Consider the following 20,420-nt stretch of genomic DNA (forward strand, 5'->3'; position numbering starts at 1 on the left):
ACTGGGTATATACCCAAAGGACTATAAATCATGCTGCTATAAAGACACATGTACACGTATGTTTATTGCAGCACTATTCACAATAGCAAAAAGTTGGAACCAACCCAAATGTCCAACAACGATAGACTGGATTAAGAAAATGTGGCACATATACACCATGGAATACTATGCAGCCATAAAAAATGATGAGTTCATGTCCTTTGTAGGGACATGGATGAAACTGGAAACCATCATTCTCAGCAAACTATCGCAAAGACAAAAAACCAAACACCGCATGTTCTCACTCATAGGTGGGAATTGGACAATGAGAACTCATGGACACAGGAAGGGGAACATCACACTCTGGGGACTGTTGTGGGGTGGGGGGAAGGGGGAGGGACAGCATTAGGAGATATACCTAATGCTAAATGACGAGTTAATGGGAGCAGCAAAACAACATGGCACATGGATACGTATGTAACAAACCTGCAGATTGTGCACATGTACCCTAAAACCTAAAGTATAATAATAAAAAAAAGCAAAAAACAATGACAAATACTATAGTAAAAAAAATCTTTCAAATAAATATACAGATGCTCCTCGACTTACAATGAACTGACATCCCATCACCTGTCATAAGCTGAAAATACTGTGTTGAAAATGCATTTATTACACTTAACTTAGCAAACATCATAGCTTAGCTTAGTTTACCTTAAACGTCTTCAGAACACTTACATTAGCCTAAAGTTAGTCAAAATCACCTAACACAAAGCCTATTGTATAATAAAATGCTGAATACCTCATGTAATCTATTGGCTATCATACTGCAAATGAAATTCAGAGTGGTTGTATGAGTACTGGAAGTATGGTCCCTACTGAATTGCATATAGCCTTTGCACCATCGTAAAGTCAAAAAATTGTAAGGTGAACTCATAAACTGGGGACTGTCTGTAACTGCTTTTTGGTAAAATATTTAGATAGTTTTAGGGAACGCATTGAATTTATTTTCCACCATTTTCCTTAGTACGCTCTTTGCTCCAGCCAAATTGGCTGGCTGTTTGTTTGAACTCTCTTCCCTGTAGAGGTTCCCTTAAAATTCTCTTCTCTTTCTGCCATTGATGTAAGTCCTTTGCCCCGTTTGGAGTCTAATATACCTTACATTACTTTCCTGAGGCTAGTGTTGACAGCCTAGATAGAATGAAGAATTAGAGTCTATAATGTAGTTACACTTGGGTTGTGCTACTTTGTATTTGTTATTGGTCTTTCTAGTCACCATTTATTCATTCAATAAATATTTATTGAATGACTACTTTGCCAAAACATGGAGATGAAAAGATAACTGAGAACTCATTTATATATTTTGTCTTTTAATCCCCCAAGAGCAGGGACCTTTCCTAATATCTTCACATACTCTCTATACTTTGCAGAGTCACAACTCAGTATCACTGTTAATAATGAAATTCCAGGTCTAGGATGTTTTAAATAAAAATCTTTTTAAAAGTTGCCAGTTTAAGTAACTAACATAAAGGTAGATATTCTGGGTTTTAAAAATTACGGTATTTAAATATTACTAGCTGTATTAGTCTGTTCTCACGCTGCTAATTAAAACATACCCAAGACTTGGTAATTTACAACAGAAAGAGGTTTATATATTTATATTTATTTATTTATTTATTTATTTATTTATGAGATGGAGTCTCACTCTGTCGCCCAGGCTAGAGTGCAGTGGCGCTATCTCGGCTCACTGCAAGCAGGAAAGAGGTTTAAATGGAACTGACTCACAGTTCCACATGGCTGGGGAGGCTTCACAATCATGGCGGATGGCAAAGGAGGGGCAAAGTCACATCTTAAATGGCAGCAGGCAAAGAGAGAGCATTTGCAGAGGAACTCCTCTTTATAAAACCATCATATCATGTGAGATGGTTTTTATTAACTATCATAAGAACAGCACGGGAAAAACCCACCCCCATGATTCATTACCTCACGTAGGGTACCTCCCACAACACGTGGGAATTATGGGAGCTACAATTCAAGATGTGAAGTTGTGATTTAGGTGGAGACACAGCCAAACCGTATCACTAGCAATAGACAATGCTTCCTGAGGCAATGGAAAAAAGCTCCATTTGTCCTTACTTTGAAAACCACTGCTTTAGAGCATACCAGCCAAACTCAGCCTTGTAAGCTTTACTTTTAAAGGCATATTTCTTCAAGGCTTATGTTTTAAAAACTACTCAAGGTAGAATCTCTACAATAGATCTGGGAAGGTGGCAGTTAACTAATCCATTAACTCTTAAAGTAAATGAATACTAGAAAAGTATTCTAATTTGTTGTTGTTTTCTACATCCAAAGGCTTTCTCACATTATTAAAATCAGAGGAAAATTATATATAATGTCAGAGGAAAATTAATATTTTGAATTTATCTATACAAACCCTTAAAGTCAAACTATACCAGCTCCTAAAGTCAAATGATTATTATTTTTATGGTATCTTTTCTAGATGTCTATATGTTTAGCTACACAAATGCTATCCATCATTTCAGGTATGTTAATATGTACTCTGTTTACATGGTCTCTGTAAGACTTGTAATACTCTTTTTTAATTAGTGAACTTCCTTTCTGTTTGAATGACTTCATGTGTTCACAGACTATTGATCTTTCTTGCTCTAAGCCGTAGTGTCTTTTACTCTGTTTTTTTCTAGTTCTCGTGGAAAGCCTTTTCTTTTCATCTGTTTCACGTTGGCCCCGCTTTTTTCTTTTTTCTTCTTCTACAGAAAGCCATTCAGCTATTTGAAGTCCAGATCAATTTCTATTTATGAAGTCTTCAGTGATTATTCAAAGTTAATGTAATTCAAGCATATTTATTGTGCATATAATGTAATTTATTCCCTAATCATATCCAAGTTAGCACTCCATTTTATACCATCTTGCTGTGTGCTATAATTCCTTCTTGTACATGTACAGTTCTTTAAAACAAGATTATAAATAATTAGAAGTTGAGGATTAAATGAACAGCATACCACACATAGGTTATTTCATTCCCTTTATATTTACAAATGTGCTTGACAAATTTCATAGAATTTATATTATGCTAGGAATGGTTCTTAATATGTCATTTCTGAGCTTTGGATAAGTTTCTTAAACTAACTATAAAACATACTTTTTTTAGAAAATTTACTTGGTATTCTTGCGTAATACTCTGACTAAGGTCCATGGATGTCTATAGCTCAATTCTCTTATAATTTTTGTTAGGAATGAAGATTTATTGCTCCCATAGACGACAGGCTTATCTAAATGTCTATGTGTCTGGCCTGGAGATACGCATTTTAAGATGCCTGCCAGGTATATTTTGGACTCACTAAACTTTAGAGAACTATTAAAGAGATAATCCAATAAATTTGTTTTCTTAAAATTTCTTCACAGTATTAAAGCAAATTGAAGTTGAAGTATACAACCATTTTGATATTTTTTGATGAGTAGGAAATATGATACTAATAATTTACGTTTGTAAAGTGCTTTACAGTTAATACATATATGTTATACATATATCTATATATGTAGTTAATATTTTGACCTTAAAACCATATACTTCATTAACTTTTACAGTATATTTGTGAAGTAGAATCTAGAAGCTAAAAAGATATAACTCTAAGCTAATTAGGATGAATTTTCAAATGTGTGACAGTTTATATCTAGTTATCGAAGGGCAATAAAACACATCTTCAGCTAATGTTACAAAATGTGCCTTGGAAGTAAATGCTAAATGACTGAATTGATTTCATCTAAAATGAAGTATGTAAAAATCTGGTGAATGTAAATATTGATCCTAGGTTCATATAAACTATTTTGATAAAACAAAATTGCAAGGAAGCAGATATCAAATGCGTAAAGTTTATAAAAAATAAATAGTTGTGAAATCATTTTTTTCATTGAGAATATCTTAACATGACTTTATGAGATAAGGTCAAAAAACATTTTTCAATAAGGAAACAGCACTACCCAGAAGGGTGAGGCAGAAAGGGTTTGGTGCTAAGCTAATATAGTCTCAAATTTTGAGGATAAATTTTTTTAAAGACTATGTAATTACCATACTTTGCTTTGTGTTTTAACCCTATGTCTGTATATCTACAAGTGCAAAGTTTTAAAAATTTCAAATAGCTCCTCCTTAGTATAGAGTTAATAGGACTAATCATTGTATCGGTAGACTGTCCTTTATCCGAAATGCTTGGAACCAGACATGATTCAGATCTTAGATTTTTGTTTTTGTATTTTGGAATATGTGTATTGTACTTACTAGTTTAGCATCGCAAATCTGTAAATCCAATCCAAAATGTTGCAATGAACATGTTCTTTGATTGTCATGTCAAACGCTGCAAAATTTTGGAGCATTTTTGATTTCAGATTATTGTATTATGGACCCCCAACCTTATTAAAGTCAAGAGACGCTTCCTTAACACAGATTTTTTAAGGCAAGATTGCTATTAATAGCAACATAGACAAAGCACATTTTCTAGGGGAAGCAATTAGTATATTCATTTATATACTTATGCACTGCACAGCAAAGTTTCAGTCAATGAGGGACCACATGTAAGATGCTGTTTCCATGGATTAGAATGGAGCTGAAAAATTCCTATCACCAAGTGACATTGTAGCCATAGTAACATTGTAGCACATCACATTTATATGTCTGTAGTGATGCTGGTGTAAACAAACCTACTATGCTACCAGTCCTATAAAATAATAGCACATACACTTATATATAGTACATAATACTTGATAAGAAACCATTATGTTACTGGTTTGTGCATTTACTAAAGTATACTTTTTATCATTATTATGGAGTGTACTCCTACTTACTAAAAATACATTAAATGTAAAACAGCCTCACATAGGTCTTTCAGGAGATATTCCAGAAAACGGCATTGTTATCATAGGGAAAAAGAATTCAATGCCTGTTATTGTCCCTGAAAACCTTCTAGTGAAACAAGCTGTGGAAGTCAAAGACAGTGATGTGGATGAACCTGACCCTGTGTAAGCCTAGCATAATGTATGGGGTTTTGTCTTCGTTTCTAACAAAAATTTTTTGAATGATAAAAGCTTATAGAGTAAGAATACAAAAAAGAAAATAGTTTTGAACAGCTGTACAATGTGTTTATGTTTTATGCTGTGTTATTACAAAAGAGTCAAAAGTAAAAAAAATTGAAAAGTTTATAAAGTAAATAGTTACAGTAAGCTGTTTAATTTATTATTGAAGGAAAATATTTTTCATAAATTTAGCTTAGTCTAAGTATACGGTGTTTTAAAGTCTACAGTAGTGTACAGTAACATCCTAGGCCTTCACATTCACTCACCACTTACTCTCCAACTCACCCACACAGCAACTTCCAGTCCTCTAAGCTCCATTCATGGTAAGTTCCCTATGAAGCAGATATGGTTTGGATGTTTGTCCCACCCAAATCCCATGTCCCCAGTGTTGGAGGTGGTGCCTGGTGAGAGGTGCTTGGGTCGTCGGGGGCAGATACATCATGGCTTGGTGCTGTCCTCACAATAGGGAGTTCTTGCAAGATCTATTTAAAAGTGTGTAGTTCCTCCCCTAGCCCTCTCTCTGCTCCTACTCTTACCATGTGACATGTTGGATCCTGCTTCACCTTCTACGTGAGTAATACCTCTCTGAGGCCTCCCCAGAGCCTGAGCAGATGCCAGCTTGTACAACCTGTGGAGCTGTGAGCCAATTAAACTTCTTTTCTTTATACATTACCCGGTCTCAAGTATTCCTTTATAGCAACACAAGAACAGCCTAATACACAGGTGTACCATTTTTTATCATTTATGCAACAATTTTTACGATATCTTTTATGCCACTATTTTTACGATATCTTTTCTAGATGTACATATGTTTAAATACACAAATACTTACCATTGTATTATAATTGTCTACAGCATTCAGTACAGTAACATGATCTAAAGGATAGTAGTCAGGGAGCAGTAGGTTCTACCATATAGCCTGAGTATATAGTAGGCTAAACTATCTAAGTTTTGTAAGTACACTCTATGATATTTGCATGATTACAAAACTGCTTAATGATACATTTCTCAGAACATATCCCCATAGTTAAGCAATACATGACTGTATTTTCAAGTACTATGCCTTATCTAAATAAGTGTTTTAGTTCACTCTTGCTCACTCTCTCACTTTCTCTCTCTCTCTCTCGTTACACATGGCTATCAGAGGGCATTTTTGTTTTTCGTATATTTCCTTGGGAAAAACAAATGTTGCTTTCACATTTAAAAATTTTATTTTCCTCTTTGACTAACAAATATGATTGGCAAATAAAAAGACCTGTGACCTCAAAAAGCTCTGTGTGATAGTGGCTTAATTAAGGTGTTTCTTTTCATTTAATATATGGATTACCATTTATGCCAATATTATAACCAGATTATTCAATCAACAATAAGGATTTATATTTATTATGAGAAAGGCATGATTGATCAAATGTATGAATAAATATCCAACCATTACATGAGCTTGTCTTATACACGGTGACTATCAAGCACTTACGCATGTTAATTAGAGATGTTTTGTATTCTTCCTTATGTTTCATAAAACATTTATTTTCACAATTTCTTCTGAATACCTTCTTCTGGGTTGACAGCTGAAAGCATTAAGGCATTTCATGAGAAATATTTTAAGGTTTTTACCTGTTCTTTGTTGGAAATAAGAATTTTCTTTCTCACAGACTGGTGCACAAAGACTCCATCTAACAGCTACCCATATTTCCTGACAGTGACTCCGAAAGGCTAGTTTCTAAAAGTTTAAAAGTAATTTCATTATATCAGAGCTTTTATCCAAAATTCATGCTGACTGTAAAAACATATATGGGTAAGGATGATTTACTTTGAAATCATCACAAGCAAATAATATCCGGAAACTTGTACCTTCAACTTGCTGGTCATATTTTCTAAATACACCTTAAATAAACATAAAATTAGCATACTAGTGTTCACTCTTTCTAAACCTATAATTATTTCACTCTCATTTGTGTTATAACAGCCATGCATGTTTGGTAATTTTATTTCTCTGATAGTTGGAAAAGTATAATTTGTTCTATTGTATTTATTATTTTCCAATGAGATGTTCAGTCATTGTCCCAGAAATACATATGTTCAAAAGTTAAATAAGATAGAGAATTAACCATATCATGTAGTTACCCTATCTGAAGCAGAAAAAGATTTATTTCCTTAAAACAAAACAAAACAAAAATAATTTTCCATTCTTTACCATCTATTTCTTTAATATTTGAGTTAGCTAAGCTTGGTAAAAAGGATTGCTGTGTGCTGTAATTTGAGGGTTTTCAGGACCTATTAATTTAAAAAAGTCCTCCAAATAAATAAAAAGCAGCTGCTCCAACCCACATGGCCTGATAATTTCACCCTTAGGACAAGTGAATAATGAAATATAAGAAAGTACTTTGTATTTTAGGGAGATGAGTACGGAGAGAGAGGAGCTTGGAAATGGAGACAAATTTTAAAGCACATAAAATCTTGGAGAAGAATTTTCCTTGAGATATAGGATAGCTTGTAATCATAAAATAAGTATACCATTTACCCAGGGGTGGTGTGAAGACACTAGAAGGGCTAGAGCAGCTGAAATAAACTGTTTCTAGGGCTAAATTTTCTTTTTCTTTCTTTCTTTCTTTCTTTCTTTCTTTCTTTCTTTCTTTCTTTCTTTCTTTCTTTCTCTCTCTTTCTCTCTCTCTCTCTCTTTCTCTCTCTCTCTCTCTTTCTTTCTTTTCTTCTTCCTTTCTTTCCTTTTTTTTTTTTTCCAGAAGTCTGGGATACTTATTATGGTATCTTCCAGCATAATGCTTTAGAAGAAGTTAGCAAAGTATCAGTGATTGGATGAGGGCAAGACCTCCTAAGCTCCACATATACAGTGGCTAGGACATGGAATTGTACCATTTATTTCTGAAAGATCTAAACTTTGTATCTTTTTCTTTCTGTGAAAAGGATAACACATGGCCTACACTGTAAATACCTTGAATTTTAGTTAGGAGAGGCCAGGGCATTTGGTGCCTTACTGCTATAGAGTGTTCTCATTGGAAAAAAAATAACATTGACCCAGTGAATGAGAGCACCCAGATAAAATGATTACAACCTATTGTATAATTCCCTGAGCCTATCCAGTTGTGTCATGGAACAGGATATCACATATGTATACAATGGAATTTGTATCCAACATAAGAAGCATTTGTTCCTTGATTTTTTGAAGTGTATAAACAGTAGATATTCATTTGTGTTTGTTTTATTTTAGGTATCCCAATACCTAAATACACAGAAATTACTGGAAGAAATATTCAATCTGGTGTGATATACTAGGTGAATGTATCATAAGAATTTCTGTTCCTTACAAAATTGTGAATGCAAAGTTTTAGGATTTATATTGGCTATATGATACTGATCTTTGATATCTTTGTACCTTAAAGCAAGATTTTCATAGTGAACACTGGCATTCACAGTATTCTTTTTTCTCTGGCTATATCAAGAACTTTAGTTGTTTTTTGTTAAACGAAAAGAATGAAGAGACTATCTTTCAGGTTTAAAACTTAAAGTTCTGTGTGCAGACTTTCATGTCATTTAGAAAAAGGAAATAATTGGAGTTAATTGGTTTCGCTGTAATTTTTCTTCAGTGGATTAAAAAAAATCTATGCTTAAAATACTATTTAATGATAATGGGTGACAATTTCTATAAAAATACAATTTTTGTTTCTTAGAAAGTTAACTTTTTTCTACATTTTATATAAATATAGCATTAGTCAGCAACTGTGTTCGGATGCCTAAAATGTATAGCTTTTTTGTTTGTTTGTTTGTTTCAAGAAGCTATGTCTTAGTTAATTTAGGAGACTATAGGGTTGTTAGGAAGACACATATAAATGGAGAAGCCAGAAAAACACAAAAACTGGACTCAAAAATAGATTATTAGAATGGAGCTGTACATAGATATTAGAATTGGTGGCTTTTTAAAGTAACTGAGACATAGTTGCACATTTCCATACTCCTGTGTTTACCATTGAGCTTTTTCACCCTCTTTGTATTTTTCTCTATATCATTAGTTTTCTTACTTATAATTTTGATACTCTTATAGCTTCGGTTTATCAAGCCCTTTACAACTATCCCGTCACTCTGCATTCTCTTTCTAATGACTGTTCGGTTTCAGCATCTATCAAATACGTTGATGCCTTCATTTGACAAGTCAGGTTCAAACCTCATAATCGTATTGGCTAATGTCACTTCCATGCCAGACATCGTAGATGACTGTTAAATCTTAGGATTAGCTGCCTTTGGATGATTTATCTATTTTTATTTAGTTCAATCTGTGGCACAGGCTGGATCATGTGGGTCTAAATATGAGTTAAAATTACATTGATTGGAGATCTAGAGGTTTTCCTTTAGGAGAAACTATAGGCTTGGAATAAACAATAATTGGTACATTTGAGATTTTAAAAATTCTGTCTTCTATACATACGGCCAATAAACATATGAAAGAAAGCTCAACATTACTGATCATTAGAGAAATGCAAATCAAAACCACAATGAGATAGCATCTCACGCCAATCAGAATGGCTATTATTAAAAAGTCAAAAAACAACCAGTGTTTTTGAGGTTATTGAGAAAAAAGGAATGCTTTTATACTGTTGGTAGGTGTGTAAATTAGTTCAACCATTGTGGAAGACAGTGTGGTGATTCCCCAAAGACCTAGAGGCAGAAATACCATTTGATCCAGGAATCTCATTACTGGGTCTACACCCAAAGGAATATAAATCATTCTAGTATAAACATACGTGCACATGCACTTGCATGTTCATACAGCACTATTCACAATAGCAAAGACATGGAATGCCCATCAATGATAGACCGAATAAAGAAAATGTGGTACATATACAACATGGAATACTATGCAGCCATAAGAGGAACAAGATCATGTCCTTTGCAGGGACATGGATAAAGCTGAAAGCCATTATCCTCAGCAAACTAACACAGGAACAGAAGACCAAATACCAAATATTGTCACTTATAAGTGGGAGGTGAATGATGAGAACACATGGACACATAGTGGGGAGCAACACTCACTGGGGCTTGTTGGAGGATGGGGGTGGGTGAGAGAAGGGGTGAATCAGGAAGAATAGCTAATAGGTGCTGGGCTTAATAGCTAGGTGATGGGATGATCTGTGCAGCAAACCACCATAGTTCATGTTTACCTATGTAACAAACCTGCACATCTTGCACCTGTGCCCCTTAACTTAAAATAAAAGTTGGAAAATAAAAAAATAACTATCTTCTCTAACACAAGGAGCTATTCTCCAATATTATGCATCATTTATTCATTTACAACTTATTTGGCCACTCAATTCATTTTATATATATGTGTGTGTGTGTGTGTGTGTGTGTGTATAATATATATATATATATATATATATATATATATATATATAATATAGGGGAGAATATATTGGATATTGGATTTTGTGTCTCTTCCTAGTTCAAGAATAAAGATACTTTATGTGATTGGGTTATTAAAGCAAACTGTCAATCACATGACTGCTTATATGTTCCCTTGAGGCCAGGTCATTTGACTTTATATTCTTCATGTTTATAAAATGGTCCCCCTAGCCCATCTATAACCCCAGGAGACTTGCCTGCTGGTAGTGATGTATTTCTGACAGGATCACACTCCTTGGTACTTTGTAGGCTGGTATTTATTAGTAATATGCCCTGTAAGTCCCTCTGTCCAGTGGGCATTATGGTTCTTTCTGGTCAAGGTTCTTAGTATATTTGGAAGAGGACATGCAGTTGATATTTGTAGTCCCATATTCTCAGCACAGTTTTCCCAGTTCAAGATGTCCTTGGTATTCAGTGCTGCACAGATATTCTTTGTAATGAGTGGATGACAGTCCTTAATTGATCCTTAGTTGTTTGTTTCCCACAAAGTGAAAATAAGTCCTGTATGCAATATGCAATATTTTAAATTTTTAATTTCAAAAAATTAATATGATTATTAATCTTATGATCAAATAAAGTGGTTATTAACTAGCAATTATGTGCAGCATTCTAATATTTGATTGTATGAATTAGATATGTCACACAGCATGTGATCTTAATCCTTCAATCAATTATAAATGCTTACTCATATATTTCTACAATGTTACCAAATTTCAATCTGAATTTATAATATGAATCAGTCTTTCCTAATTCTCACACCCCTAAAATGTCAGCTGAGTAAATTATTTACCAATAATACACTTACCAGTAAGATAGCATAGACTTAAGTTAAAGCATTACTTTACTTAACTTCTTTTCAACTTTCAGGTTATCCTAGTCTAAGCTGTTTACTTGGATTTTCCTCTTTTAATTTTTGTATTCATCTCTGTTGATCCTAGTATTCTGATAACAGATTCTAATAATTCCCCAACCATTCCCCAAAGCTGCCCCAAATACAAAAGCTGAAATAAAAGAAAAAGGAAAGTACTGTAACAAGGAAGGGGATAGAAAAGTCTTCATGTAGAAGAAGATGCCCAAGTGGAATTTTGAAAAATGGCTACTAATTTGACAAAAGTATGAAAGTAAAGGACATTTGTGGGTAACACATATTTAAGATACTCAATGTGTAATTATTAATTCACTGATTCCATAAACATGCCTTGAAGTCCTGCTATGTTTAGGTCTTATACGAGATGCTGGAGCTAAAGATTTAGAAAAGAGTGTCCTATAATTTATAGGGAGATTCATAATAAGTTCGGCATTTAATAAGGCGAAAATAGAATAAGTGTTATGCCGAGATTGTATGCATGTACTCTGGACGCTCACATATGGTCACATATCTCAGCCTGGGAAGAAAGGAGTTACTGAAGAGGTTCTGTATGAAATCATTTTGAAATCAATGTACTGAGGTATAATTTACATATAATAAAATGGACACATTTACTCTACAGATTGATGACTTTTGACATTCAGCTGTGAAACCTCCACCCCAATTAAGATATAGAATGTCTCAATATTCTGTAAAATTCTGTCCCTTTGCAATCTTTTGTTGTACATCTTTTCTTGCTAGTCCTTCTAGAATAAGTAATTTTTGAAATGAGTTTTTGACAGATTTTTCAGTAGTTATGTAAGAAGAACAAGAATTTGAGTAGTTATTTTAGAAAAACAAGAAGAAAAAGCACCTCACTAAAAGCAGGGCTTCTGTCAAAGAGCATAAGAAAATGAGGCTAGAGAAGTTCGTAATTAGATGATAAAAAACACTGAAAGATTTTAAAGATGATAAAAAACACTGAAAGATAATCTGTAGTACTTCCATGGGTTTAAAACAGGGTAAGTCATAATAATAGCAGTAAAGTTAATGATGATGATAATAATAATATTATTGAGTATTTACCCAGAGGTGGGCACTTATATGCATGATTTAATTTAACCTTGTAAAGAGGTTGCTTTTCTCATCCATTAAAGATTTGAGAAGCTAGAAACTCAGCAGTATTAAATGAATTGAAGATTCACAAATAGTAAGAGCTCCTGGGAGGTATTTACACAAAAACCCTTTTCATTTTACTTTCAACATGATTTTTTTAAAACATTAACAATAAATTGATGATAGATTGAAAGCAGCAGGGCTGGTGTCCAATTTGAGAGATAATTAGGAGGTGGAATCTACAGGGCTTAATAACACATGGTTGAGGGAAGGATTTGGTAAAGAGAGTATTGAGGATCATTTTCAACTTAGATGAGCAGATGATGCAATTACCCAAGATGAAGACAATTGAAATAGAAACAGGATTGGAGATAACAATTCAGTGTTAGCCATGCTGAATTTAAGCATGAATGTGACTTCCAAGTGTTGAAGTATGGCAGGAATTTGGAAATACAACTCTAAATTTTGGAAAAAAATTTCTAGACTGTTAAAAAAGATGTGAAATCATTAGTATACACATTTTAGTTAAAGCCAGAGAGAATGTAAATAATTAACAGAAAAAAAAACTAAGGATAGAAGAGCAAAACATTTATCTTTAAGGAACGTTGGGGAAAAGCAAATCAAAGATAATATTAAGCAGAGAAACAACAAAAAACCCAAATCATAGAAAATAGTGTCTTGGAAATCAAGGGCTCAGTGGGTTCCAAGATGCTATTTTTTAATGACATCATGAGAAGTGAAAAGAGAAGTCATAGAGAAGAAAAAGAAGAAGAATGATTAAATATGTCCATTGCACTTTGAATCCAGGCAGTCACAGGAAATTTGCGTGAAAGTAGTTTCTTTGTAATGGGGAAGAAGGTGGACTGCAATGCATGGAGATTTGAATAAGAAAAAGGGACAATGCATGTAGAAAGCTCAAGATGCTCAATTTTGAGGAACGGAAACAGATGGGAATATGTTATAGGAAATCATAAATCTGAGGGAGTTGTTTTTTGCTTGATCCAGTTCCAAAAGAAATAGTCACACACAAAAAAAGAAAAGAAAAACAAAAAAGAAAAGAAAGAGGAAAAGAGGAATTAATCATGAAGAAGAAGGATACTTAATGCAACAAAACCTTGAGGATGTATGATGGGATGGTGTTTGAGCACAGGTAGAGGGATAATGTAATGAGGGTGCTGTAACATGGCCATTTGTTAGACTGACAGCGTAGGTTGGAGAGCAGGCACTTTTTGCTGAAGCAATTTCCCCAGCCTTGTGTTTATGGAACTTCAGAGTGTGACTATTCTGTTGTGGGGTGAGGTGTAGGGCTGCAAGGAAAACTACACTCTGAGGCTCACTTAAGGCATGTGCTGCCGGTAACACTTGTGAATGAGGTGCAGATTTAGAGGCAGTAATTATGACATTAGCATCGCAGAGAGCCCAGTGAAAAGTTTTTGGAGGGAAGAAAATTGTTTATAATGATTGCTTTCTGTTTTAGATTTTACTGTATAAAACATTATTTCCAAAATCAGAAACCTAGATGGCCTCTAATTCTTATTATTCACTGCTCAAAAACTGTGCCTGTTTCCTCCCATTAAGTATGTTTCCTTGTGCTGTTCTGTTGCTTAGACAATTTTCTTTGGTTCTTCCTATTGCATTCTCATTGAGTTTTCTTATCTTTTCTCACATTTGTTTCCTTGTGATAGTGCAGGGCTGAGTCTTCCTGGTTCCTTCAATGGCTAGCTACATTACATTTCTTTCACTGAAAGCCTTCCCTTTTTTCTAGTGGGGACGGGCATATTGGTGTGGGAAACAGGAGAGCTGAAGAGAGAGAGAAGGGGTGTGAGTGGAAATAGTGAGTGGGTATTATATCAGTAGGCCTTTATCATCTGTCACTTTCTTTCCTGAAGTTTCAGTGATGACATTTGTGATAACATTCGTAAGAATGTAATAGACCTGTTTTTCCTAATTTTTAATATATACTTCAGTAAATCAAGGTTCACATCATACTACAAGTTCAAGAAGTTAAATAGGAAGAAACAATTCCCTAGTCAAGCCTGAGAATATATGAGAACTTAATTTCAATGCCATACAAAAATATTCTTTGTGTGAAATAGGCAAGAGTTATTTTTTGACATGTAAATAAAATATGTTTTACAAGCATTGACAATAGACACATTTTATAACAGCATAAACATTATAAATAAGAAAGTAGAGTATAAAAGTATTGTGTGAGAGAGGTCAATGCCAGTAAGAAATTATGAAGTTAACAAGAGGAAGAAAAAAAATTGGTGTAAATAGATTGAATGAGTTGCTCTGTTAAAAAAATAAAAAAAAAAATAACAGATACAGATGTTGGTTAGAGAAAACATGGGTAAAGTTAGAATAAAAAAAATAAACTTAGGATAGGTCATTAAATCTAGCTGTTTTAAATGTTTTAAAAATTGGAAAGTATAAGCAACATACTGGAGACTACAAATAATAATTTATCTTTAAGTATCATCAGTGATGATTGAAAGAAAATCCTACAAAGGACCATGAAGTAAACATGACCTTTTTTTTTTTTTTAACTTGGTAAAGGGCTTTTTATTTTATATCTCTCCAAAGAATGAAAAATGCAGACAAAAAGATGTTCAACATCATGAATCATAAGGGAAATGCAAATCAAAACTACATTGAGACACCACCTCAAACCTGTTATGATGGCTGCTATTGTAAAAACAAAACAAGTGATGAGGAGGATGTGGAGAAATTTTAACCCTTTTTCAGTATGAGTGGGAATGTAAAATGGTGCAGCCACTGTGGAAAACAGAATGGTGTGCCTCAAAAAATTAAAAATATAATTCCTACATGACTCAGCAATTCCATTTCTGGGTATATACTCAAAAGAATTAAAATCAGGGACTCAAACAGGTATCTGTGCACCTATGTGCATAGCAGCATTATTCACAATAGTCAAAAGATGGAAGCAACCCAAGTGTGGATTGCAATTGACATGAATGAACAAGCAAAATGAGATATACACACACAAGGAAGAATTATTCAGCCTTCAAAAGGAAGAAAGTTTTGACAACATGGTATTAAACAGATGAACCTCAAGGACATCAAGCTAAGTAAAATAAGTGGTGTCTACCATGGGACAAATATTGTATGATTTCACTTACAGAAGCTACTTAGAATAGTCAGAATCATAGGAACAGAAAGTAGAATGCTGGGGAAGGAGGAAATAGGGAGTTATGTTTCATGAGTATGGAGATTCAGTTTTGAAAGATAAAAAAGTTCTGGAGATGGTTCATGATGATGTCATGCTATGTATATTTTTTACCACAATTAAAAAAAATAGTTTTATTTTAAAAGGCCGAAGGGTGATGAAAGTCCTCACTGCTTTATCCATCTTCAGGAGTTTTCTTCTCCATTCAATTCATTAAAAGAACTTACAAATCTTACAATTTTCTAGGAAGCTGTTCCTGTGCAGTTTGCTCTCCTGGATTTCTCCCAAGGGACTACTGTCATGGAACAGAATTCCACCCAGGTAACATGGGGCCCAGCCAACCGCAAATACCAACCAGGAATTTGTGTACTGTCTTTAAGAAGAAAGGAGCTGGATGGGCCTGAGGGTAAAGGAACAAGAAGGTGTGGGTAGGGGCTGAGACCAGCCTAAGTGTTGGAATTTGTCCTTGTCAGCTGCAGAAAAAGCCCTGTCAAGGCCTGCACAGAGGCTCCAAGTGCAGAAGCATATGTGCATGTGCCCATGTGTGCTTTCACTTATTTATATGTTCATCTATTCATGTATTCAATGCACACAATGAGCAGCTGCTGTATGCTGGGTACTGTTCTATCTAGCAGTAAACCAGCCTGGCTGGGCTTTGTCCTCATAGGAAAGATATAATGAACGGGCTCACAGGCAAGCACGTGTGTACAGTGAGCCCGCAACTGCATTCTGATGGGGTACATTAGGCAAGTCTCATTTCTCTGGTAGCCAGTGGGAGATGCATGCAGATAAAGTCAACAGAGAGTCAGGAGCAAGATACAAGACAAGTTGGAGATACAATTTGTGCTCAGAATGCCGAGGCCCTTGCCAGCCATGCGAAGGTCTTAACCCTAGAGCAGCACGAAGCCATGAAGGATTCTAGGCAGCAAGAGGCATGGTGAGATTCGTGTTGTGGAAATTTCCCGCAGGCTGCAGTGTGAATACATAGTAGGAAGGCAGGAGGCCAGGTGAGAGAGGAGCTGGCCTGCTCCAGGAGCTAGAAACCTCTGGAGGTGTTTAGCAGGTAAAGTCCACAGCATTTGGTGGTAGTTGGATTCGTGGGAGGGGAAGTAAGAGGGGAGATTGAGACATGAAACTGGAACAAAATCATGAGATTTGGTATCCATCAGTCCAACTATTCCTACTTTCCCCTGTGTGATGTTGAGTTGATGTGCTCATAGTCTTAGTTGATGTGCTTTTAAAATGAGTAAAGGAGCCACCTTGGCCCCTCTTTCTCTAGAGTTTCTGCTACAATGATTGGGTGAGATCATGTGAATACAGACCTTTGTCATCAGGGGCAAGGTGTTGCAGGTTTATTGATGAGAATGTGGATGGTGATGGTGATGGAGAACATAATTCTGGTACTTAAGGGGTTGAGGAGTGCTGCATGTACTCCACGTAGGGCAGCATACTCAGCTTTATGCATATCATCCAGTAGGATTTTGTCCCACATTTGGAGATACGTGTTACTATCCCCAAGACAATGAGAAAACAGCTCCAGAGACGCTTGTGCAAGGTCACCCAGAGGAGGAGGCTCAGAAGGCAGATTCAAAACATGGTTTGTCTGGATTTAAAACTCTTGTGAGCCCCACACCACCAGCCACTTAAGAAGGCAATTGTACTCTGAGATTTTATCAGTCTCAGTTCGCTTTGGGGCCAGGATGTGTGTTCATTCATTCATCAGTCCATTCAGAAAATATACATGGAGTACCTAACATTTGACAGCCACAGCCCAAGCCCATGAGAGGAACAGTGGACAAAACACACATCTTTGCATGACTTTTCTATTGTGGCTTAAAAAAAAGACATATTCTACTCTCTGAACAAATTTCTCAGTGTATGGCACATACAGTGTTGTTAATTGTATGCACATTGTTGCACAGCACATCTCTAGAGCTTTTTCATTCTGCCTGACTGAAACTCTATACACATTTTACAACTCCCCATTTCTCTCTCCTCCTAGGCCATGGCAACCACCATTCTACTTTGTTTCTGTGAGTTTGACTACTTTAAATATTCCATGTAAGTGTAATCATGCATCATTTCTCCTTACGTGACTGGCCTGTTTCACTTAGTATAATGTCCTAAAGTTTCATTCATATTGTAGCATATGACAGAATTTCCTTCCTTTATAAAACAATAATATTCCATTGTATGTATTTACCATATTTTATTTATCCACTGATCTGTTGATGGACAATTACGCTGAGTCCACATCTTGGCTATTATGACTAATGCTGCAATGAACATGGGAGCACAGCTAACTCTTTGAGATCCTGATCTCAATTCATTTAGATCAATACCTTGAAGTGAGATTGTTGAATCATATGGTAGTTCTAGTTTTTAAATTTTGAGGAAACTTAGTACTGTTTTTCAAAGCAGCTGCACCATTTACTTTCCCACCGACAGTGCAGAAGGGTTCCAATTTCTCCACATCCTCAGCAACACTTGTTCTTTTCTTTTCTTTTTAAAAATATTTTAATTTAGATGAAGAGATTACATGTGAGTGTTTGTTACACTGTTATGTTATGTACTGGTGGAGATTGTGCTTCTAATTCACCCATTACCCAAATAGTGAATGTTGTACCCAATAGGCAATTTTTCAGTCTTCCCTGTCCTCCCACCCTCCCCTGTTTTGGAGTAACCAGTGTCTGTCACTTCCACCTTTATATCCATGTGCACCCATTGTTTACCATTGATTTATAAATGAGAACATGTAGTATTTGATTTTCCGTTTCTGAGCTAGTTCACTTAAGATAATGGCCTCCAGCTCCATCCATGTTGCTGCAAAAGACATTCATTCTTTTTTATGGCTATGTGGTATTCCATTTTATGTGTGTATTCGTGTGTGTGTGTGTATGTGTGAGTTTACATGGTATTTAATATATATATAATACATATATGTATATATGTATATTACATCAATAAATACCAACATTGATGTGATAGGCCATATTAAATGTGATACACAGACACACACACACACACACAGACATTTTCTTTATCCAGTCAACCATTGGATAGACACTTAGGTTGGTTCTATGACTCTCCTATTGTTAATAGTGCTGTGATGAACATACAAGTGCAGGTGTCTTTTGTATACAATAATTTATTTTTCTTTGAATAAATACCCAGTGTTCGAATTGCTGGGTTGAATGGAGTCCTATTTTCAGTTCTTTGAGATACCTCCATATTGTTTTCCATAAAGGTTGAACTAATTTGCATTCCCACCAACAGTGTATGAGCATTCCCTTTTCTCTGCATGCATGCCAACATCTGTTATATTTGACTTTTAATTCTAGTCATTCTGACTGTTGTGACATAATATCTTATTGTGGTTTTAACTTACATTTCTCTGATGTTTAATGATGTTGAGCAATTTTTATGTTCATTTTTCACTTATTATTTCTTCTTTTGATAAATGTCTGTTCATGTCTTTGCTAGTTTTTAATGGGGTTTGTTGTTTGTATCTTATTGAGATTTTGAATCCCTTATAGATTCTGGATATTAGTCCTTTGTGAGAGGCATAATTTGCAAATATTTCTCCCATTCTGTAGGTTGTCTGTTTACTCTGCTGATTATTTCTTTTGTTGTACAGAAGGCTTTTAGTTTAATTAAATCCCATATCTATTTTTATTTTTGTTTCATTTGATTTGGGGGTATTCATCATAAGTTATTTGCCTAGACAAATCTCCAGAGGAGTTTTTTTTCTAGCTTTCTTCTAGAATTTATATAGCGCAGGTCTTACTTTTAAGTCTTTCATCCATATTGACTTAATTTTTGTATAAAGTGAAAGGTAAGGGTCGATTTTCATTCTTGTGCATATGGCAAGCCAATTTTCCCAACATTTTTTGAATAGGATGTCCTTTTCAGATTTGTTATTTTTGTCAACTTTACTGATGATCAGTTGGTTGTAGGTAAGTGGCTTTATTTCTCGGTTCTTTATTCTGTTCCACTGATCTACGTGTCTCTTTTTGTACTAGTACCACATTGTTTTAGTTACTAAATCCTTGTAGTGTAATCTGAAGTCAGACAATATGATGCCTCTGGATGTGTTTTTCTTGTTTAGTAATTCTTTGGCTCTTTGGGCTCTTTTTTGGTTTTGTGTGAACTCTAGGACTGTTTTTTTCTAATTCCATGAAAAATGATGTTGGTAATTTGATAGGGATTGCGTTGACTGTGGATTATTTTGGGCAGTGTTATCATTTTAATGATATCAATTCTTCCAACCCATGAGCGTGGGATGTTTTCCATTTGTTTGTCATCTATGATTTCTTTCATCAGTGCTTTGTAGTTTTCTTTGTAGAAATCTTTCACTTCCTTGCTTAAATGTGTTTATAGGTATTTCATCTATTTGTGACTATTGTAAATGTGATTTGAGTTCTTGATTTGGGTCTCAGCCCAAATATTACTTTTTTAAAATAGGAAAAGTTTCATGAGTTTGCATATTCTCCTTGCATGGGGACCATGCTAATCTTTCCTGTATCATTCTAATTTTAGTATATGTGCTACTGAAGAGAGCACCAAACATTATTGATGTATAAAAATGCTACTGACTTTTGTACATCAATTTTGTAAGGTTCATTTGCTCTATAGTCACTTATGTCCAGAGTTCCTTTGTTGATTTCCTGCCCCAATAATCTGGTGATATCAGTAGGGTGTTGAGTTACTCACTATTATTTTATTGCTATCAATCTGTTTTCCTGGTCTAGTACTATTTGTTTTATGAAACTGGATACTCCAATGTTGGGTGCA

At 34.8% G+C, this 20,420-nt stretch overlaps 1 non-coding gene across 1 annotated transcript; it reads right to left on the reverse strand.

Annotated features, from left to right (window-relative positions):
* Nucleotides 1–20,082: 20,082 nt before the first annotated feature.
* On the reverse strand, nucleotides 20,083–20,189 carry LOC115832560. Its single transcript, XR_004028091.1, has one exon. It is a non-coding gene; the product is annotated as a U6 spliceosomal RNA (small nuclear RNA).
* Between the last annotated feature and the right edge of the window lie 231 nt (nucleotides 20,190–20,420).

Source organism: Nomascus leucogenys, chromosome 22a (assembly GCF_006542625.1).
Source record: "Nomascus leucogenys isolate Asia chromosome 22a, Asia_NLE_v1, whole genome shotgun sequence".
Lineage (NCBI taxonomy): Eukaryota > Metazoa > Chordata > Mammalia > Primates > Hylobatidae > Nomascus > Nomascus leucogenys.